The sequence below is a fragment of the Penaeus chinensis genome, chromosome 40, assembly GCF_019202785.1.
Source record: "Penaeus chinensis breed Huanghai No. 1 chromosome 40, ASM1920278v2, whole genome shotgun sequence".
Lineage (NCBI taxonomy): Eukaryota > Metazoa > Arthropoda > Malacostraca > Decapoda > Penaeidae > Penaeus > Penaeus chinensis.
In genome coordinates, this window is record NC_061858.1 from 10,602,046 (window position 1) to 10,609,545 (window position 7,500).

A 7,500-nucleotide genomic window follows, 5' to 3' on the forward strand; every position below is an offset into this window, starting at 1 on the left:
TACAGCCAGGCATTGAGTGGAAAATGGGAAAGCAATGAGGATTAGTTATGTTATAATAAGTGCTTTAGTCTGTCTACCTGCCTGCCTGCCTGCCTGAGTCTGTCTGCCTGTATGTCTGTCTGCCTGTGTGTCCGTCTGCCTGTGTGTCCATCTGCCTGTGTGTCCGTCTGCCTGTGTGTCCGTCTGCCTGTGTGTCTGTCTGTCTGTGCGTCCGTCAGTCCTGCCTGCCTGCCTGTGTCTGTCTGCCTGTGTGTCTGTCTGCCTGTGTATCTGTCTGCCTGTGTATCTGTCTGCCTGTGTGTCCGTCTGCCTGTGTGTCTGTCTGCCTGTGTGTCTGTGCGTCCGTCCGTCCTGCCTGCCTGCCTGTGTCTGTCTGCCTGTGTGTCCATCTGCCTGTGTGTCCGTCTGCCTGTGTGTCCGTCTGCCTGTGTGTCTGTCTGCCTGTGTGTCTGTCTGCCTGTGTGTCCGTCTGCCTGTGTGTCCGTCTGTCTGTGTGTCCGTCTGCCTGTGTGTACGTCTGCCTGTGTCTGTCCGTCCCTCCCTCCCTCCCTCCCTCCCTCCCTCCCTCCCTCCCTCCCTCCCTCCCTCCTCTCTCTCTCTCTCTCTCTCTCTCTCTCTCTCTCTCTCTCTCTCTCTCTCTCTCTCTCTCTCTCTCTCTCTCTCTCTCTCTCTCTCTCCCCTCCCTCCTTCGGATATGGTACTTGCAAATCAGGATAAGTGAATAACAAACAAGGAAATACGTTTATTCTGTGATAAAAAACGGAAGTGGAATTTAATTACCAACACTAGGGCCAGATATGATAGTATGTGATGTTACAGTGGTTATTGAAGAATTGAAAACAACGACCTTAACAGTTTATACATGTTAATGAGAACTGCAATTTCGACAGTAATAGGTCAGCAATAATGATGCCACTGCTGGTAATACAAATAATAGTGTAATATAAAGGTACTGTACGTAAGAGTAACAACTGAGGTAGGATTAGTGATATTCCTTATACACGGAGAGTCCTCAATAGGGGCTTGGTTTTTCATCAGCACCGAAATTTCATAATTTCAGATTCACATTAGTTAGGCAGTCGGCATTTTCAGTTTCCTCCGTGAGTTTAGCAGCCTCTTGACAACTGGACCGCTTGTAGCATCAGATATTCTCGCCAGCACTCCAGACAGTCAAAACACGAAGAAAATGGTTTATCAGTGATGACATGCTTAGGGAAACATGACACAATACATCCAGCACTTCAACCACGTGGTCAGCAGCACTACAGCAGTCACCTTGTCAGAGGAAACAGCATCCCGAGCACGCGGTCAGCAACGGGGGCAATAGCTCCGCCACATGGTCCACGACACCAGTACCTCGGCTAAATTCTCAGCAGCTACTCCCGTCGTATGGTCACCAGCAGCAGCACTGTGGTGGTCGTGTAGGCACTACCAACACCGCGGTCACGTGGTCGCTCACGTCCGTCTCGACCATTGAGAACCAATTAAATAGCCGAGCGTGTTACTTCCTCCATCAGTCCGCTTAATGTCATCTTTGTACCCAATCACGCTGATGATTCGCCAAGCCAATTACAGCCGTCGTAATCACCACAGAATTAATAGTTGAGTCAAAATAAACGATATTTTAAAAAACTACGGGTATTTTATTTTAAAAATGACTACTTACAAAACGGATTGCATATATGGCGGCCTTGTCACTGTGTACGAATTGGTAAAAAAGGAGCCAAGTAAAACAATTATATTTACGGAAGTTATTTTTTTGTTGTAGTTAATTGATAAATATGTATCCAGCTTCAAGAATTATACAATGTGTATATATGTAGAAAACAAGTGATGTGCTGCTGTGAGCACGATAATAAAAGGAAAGCGATATAAAAAGGCGAGTATAAGGGTGAGATGTAAGCCAAGATCGGCGGACCCGCGTCTTGTTGTTCAGGTCGCAATGTTCCAAGCTTCGCACGGTTTGTTTTCATTTCGGCCTCATTCTGTACTTTGATCTGCAGTTGCCAACATCCCTTCGGGCAACATTTTTAACTCTTTTTCCCTTATATAGCATGTAAGGCAATGGATTTCAGCGAAATGAAACCCCGTCATTAATGCTGAGGACATGAATAGCGAGAAACAAGTTCAAATTGCGTGAGTGATTGAAGACTGACCCGATATTATGGTGAGATTTAGCACCCGTGCCGAGTGGTAAGATGCAGAGGTGCCGTAGCCACCATGCAGCCAGCAGTCAACTGTCACCTACGGCTGCATGAGCATCTGTACCGCGCTCGTCTGCCGCTGACCGTCCGTTAGTGCCCCTCCCCATAGCACCGCACTGCGCAGCGTTGAGCGTCGTGTGCGCCCTTCTTTATGCTCAAGTTCTTCCCAACTTCTGACATTACCCTTCCCCTTGCCTTATTCCATACCTGCACAGCTATTGGCATTGAATTCATGAAATGTTTCATTGCTATTCATTTAAATACTTTAGACAAGTTTATTGTAACTAAACCATTTCAATATAATTCTTTCAGAACTTATACATCTGTATTGAAACAATTACACGCAAATCATGCTACTCATTGCAGAATTACAGTTACCAAATAATGCCTTACTATGCATACGTATTTTTTATTTATTTTCATTACTGATTTTCACACGCATGTTCTACATACCACTCACACCTAAACAGACATTGACATAACATACGTGCGCGCACACATGCACGCACACACACAAACACACTCACACTCACACTCACACTCACACTCACACTCACACTCTCTCTCTCTCTCTCTCTCTCTCTCTCTCTCTCTCTCTCTCTCTCTCTCTCTCTCTCTCTCTCTCTCTCTCTCTCTTCTATCGCACGCACACACACACACGCACATATGCGCGCGCGCGCGCACACACACACATACACACACACACACACACACACACACACACACACACACACACACACACACACACACACACACACACATACACACACACACGCACACAATTATATCGCGTACATAGTACATATGTTTGTGTGTGTTATTTACACATCACACATTTATATCACATGAAAAGAGTTTGATCACGCGCTCTGTAATACTTACGCAAGGGATATATTCGTGGGGTATACATATCAAATTAAAACACTTGTTTTGCTGTTAGCCATTAACCAGCAAATTATAAGACATGGTGAAATTTGCCAGACTATTATTTCAGTTAAAGTCCCGAGAATGATAATGCATAACATTAAGACTGCCATCTTCATTAGGTATTAGCGCCATTTTCCAGTGCTGGCAAAGCTTCAGGTGAAGTAATTTATTGCTTACGTGGTAGCCACATACTTTCACCATGCATTACGTCTACTATTCTTCTATTTCATTTGGATTAGTTTGTTAACACTGAGTCTCAACCTTACAAGCTACGCAAATTACTTCGGAAATAGTACACAAGCTATTCCTCTGACATATAACACTCCTCTCATGCATTATCACACTAGTACTTCGTATAATGAACGCTCATGCTTCATGCTTATCATTGCAATGTTTGCGTTAACAATTTCAGTATCAACAACATGCTGTCTTTCTCACATATGATAAACGCTTTAACGCTTTACGCATCCAATTCTAATGTATGCATTTAAATAGCTTATGTTCGCACAAGGCCATTTACCTTATTTGTTATATTCGTACTTGAGTATTATGTTACTAACCTATCTCGCAGAATATAAACTATCGTTACATTACCTACATAGTACATAGTGACACAGTACAATTATATTTGCACAAGAAACTGCTCTAGTCCAAGCAATAAACTAACCTAAGTTATATATTTATACTATTAAACTGCAACTGTACTGAAGCACCCACAAAGGCGACGCACTACGCAGTTGTACCCGAATGACTCGCAACACTCGGTACTATTTTCCCCTAGAATGTTGTGTGATTCAGCTTTACTGCACCACGCTATATCGTTACTAGATTATGCCTGTACATAATGCACTTTGCTCTAATTACGCCGTGTCTCCTCGACTGCACTTCACGCTCCACCTGCCGATTAAGCCATGATACGTCACTCTGTGATCATGTCAGGTTGTTAAGTTCTTGCCTAAATTATTTTGAATACTGTGTTGTCCCTACTAAATGCTTTTATACAAGCTTGCTATTTGGGTATAAATAACATGTACATTAAAGAAGTGCATAACATTCTTTTCCTGTTATGTTTCAGAATAAACATACACACTTTACATTCCAAATGCTGATTTACATTTAATGTTATTCTCATAGTTCTCGCGCGTACACACACACACACACACACACACACACACACACACACACACACACACACACACACACACACACACACACACACACACACACACATACACACACACACACACACATTTACATATATATATTATATATATTTATATGTATCTATGTACAGTAATAGGTTTTTCATCCTGAACTTCGGCAAAACAATCAAATTACGACCTGAAATAGCGAGGTGTCCGCTTAGTAAATACCTTCGCACGGTAGCAGATTGATCAAGCCGTGTGAATGGGGCTCGGGAGGGGAGGGGGACTAACTTCCGGCCACTGGTGGAGAGAGGTGATGTTAGTTTGCTGTCCCGGGACAGGCAAGGTGGCTGGGATTTGTTCCACCCGTGTTCCTATTTGCATTGATTCCCCAAACACAGTACGATGATATGATGGAACCTCAAATGCTCTTCGAAGTTAGATTTTTGTGGAATGTATGTGATTTATTTGATACTTTCAGTTTACTACTTTATTAGTTATATATTTATAATTTGGGCAAGATTAAATTGTACCCTAGCATTAAGGCAAGATAGTTGTCAAGGAGACGGGGCATTGAGAATTAACTTCAGAATGCCAGTTCATTCCCAGAATGATACATCATAACTATGTAACATTGCTGGATATGGTTTACCTAGCGTACTGATAAAGAGAGAATAGGGGAATCCGAGTGCTGCTACCCGGGAGCAGCGTGCTGTGCAACGCGAGGTGGAAGCAGACATAGGCGAGGGAGAGAGCAGGGGTGTAGTAACCTGGTGTAATATTAAAGTTTACAGGATCATCTCCCTGCCGCGGGACACTCCGGTCTGAGATGAATAAGCACGATGGAAATTGTAGGAGATAATGCCATCATCTTTCACATAATATTCTCAGCACGTTATGATATGTGAATAAGGGCTGTTGGGGATGGAGGAGCCCTCATCCGTTATGGTGGAGTGAATAGGTAGGATGGGAGAATGTTAGGAGCCACGTCCACCATCCATCATTCTCCAACCAGCACGCTGTGGAGGGTGAATAAGAATGGAAGAATGTGTGAGCCAACATCATCCTCTCTGCATCAGCTGGGGAGGTAGGGTGGGGGAAGGAAGTGTACATGAGGCATCATACATGTGATGTTCGAAATACTAGTGTTGAGATGTGGACGTCTTTCCTGTCCGTCATTTTGGCCGAATAGATATTGTGGGAATTTAGAAGAGGGTGATCTTAGGCCAGGCGAAATGTGCTTGAGAATGAGGGGAACACCACATCGTGGCTGTGGCGGGACATGTATGGTGGTCGTATGAAGGGCGCCACAGCGTCCCAGCGCAAGCTGTGGCAAAGCAGGGAGCGTCGTGGTGTAGCAGCACCACATCATCCCAGGGGACAGGTGGGGAGGGTATGATGGTGATAGAGTGCATAGGGTATCTCTCCCGCTTCATGCTACGTCCCGGGCCAAGCAGTGGTGGGACAGGTATGGTGGTGGTGTAGGGGGCACCACCATGTACTAGCACCACCGGCCTACATCGCGCGCGTGCCACGTCTCGTATTGATTTCCTCTCCGTAGTTGGCGGTGCAGGGCGGTTGTGGGGCGGCCCAGCACGCCCGGGGACTGCACCATGAATATGTGATGACTGTCTGGGCGGTGTGGGCGGTGCGGGCGTGGGGTGGGCGCGGTGGAGGCCTCACGAGTTGTCATTATAACGTCACGTCCCACACAGGATGTTGTAGGTCAGCACTTCCATGGTGCCGCTTCTAATCCCAAAGTTCACGTCAAATATCAACTCTAAAGGATTTTTATTGTAAAATAGTAAACAGTAATCTGCTATGAATGATTTTTCCTCGCATATACGATCTCAGTGAAAACAATCATATTTTCTTTGTTGCGGCATAACCCCCGCCCAGGCTCTCCCCGGCCCTGAACACACTCTCCCCCCTCCTCCTCCTCCTCCTCCTTTCCTCCCCTCTCCTCCTCCTCCTCATCCTCCCCCCACCACCTGGAGTTCCGGGGAATGCGTGAGACTGGCTATGATGGCTACTTGTTGCACCAGCAATGCACTCACTCGCCTGATTGGTATTTTGGCAAATGTAAGGAAGGCGTGAGACTGATGGGATGGCAGAGAGAGGAGCGGGGGAGAGGGAGAAGGTAAGAGGACGTGGCAACGCCGCCGACGTCCCCCCTCACATACGCCCGCCAAAACTTTTGAAGTTGGGAGCAGATCTGATTTTTTTCTGTTTATGAAGTTTGTTTAACCTCGGCGGGATCATTCTGTATTAAGCAATGTCGAGCACAACTACCTGAGCATCTGGTGTATCCCACTCAACCTAGATGGATACGAGTGTTGACAAGCGTCGCGAATATCAAGTGTCGTTCTGGCCTCATTACGAACGGTCGAAGTACGTATGGTTTACAGCGGGACTCTCGACTTAATTGTCTGCGTCCGGGCCTCGCCCCGCCAACATTATGCTCAGCTAAAATAGCCTTTCCTTGCAAGACGCCTTTATGGCTACGTAATTCTACTATTACATAATCAGCTGACGGAGGTCGGTGTGAAAGGTGTAGGAAAGACGATGGAGGTGCATTGCTTAGCGCATAAAGCAACGGGGGAGAAGTTCAGCTTACTCCCTTTGTAAGCAGTGACCCTAACGGAAAATTTCCAGACGCGTCCGCCTCAACTGATCACTTTCGGAGGATAACCTGGCCTTGTCCAGCTGTCAATTACTTCCTATCTATGCCTATAACATTGGCCACGTGTTTGCACAATGGTAGTATCCTACAGTCACCCACAAATCCCATATAACCGCATAATTCTTCTCCACCTTCGTACAGGAAGAGGTACCTCCAATTTGGTAGTCCCTTTTCATCGGCCAAAAGAGGTTGAGAATGCATATATTGAGTTGTAAAGGGGCACGCACCTTAGATAAGTGTTTGTGTGACCTTGAGACAAGTTTTGGACAGGCAGAGAAAGATTGTATTTAGGGAGGAGGTGGTGGAGGGGAGGAGGGCAGAGGGAGGCGAGTTGGAGGGTGCACGTGATGCCGCTACAACTGATTCTTATGATGGATTTTGCTACTTTTTATCCATCTTTCATTGTGTCGTGTTAACTGTGTGTGTGTGTGTGTGTGTGTGTGTGTGTGTGTGTGTGTGTGTGTGTGTGTGTGTGTGTGTGTGTGTGTGTGTGTGTGTGTGTGTGTGTGTGTGTGTGTGTGTGTGTGTGTGTGTGTGTGTG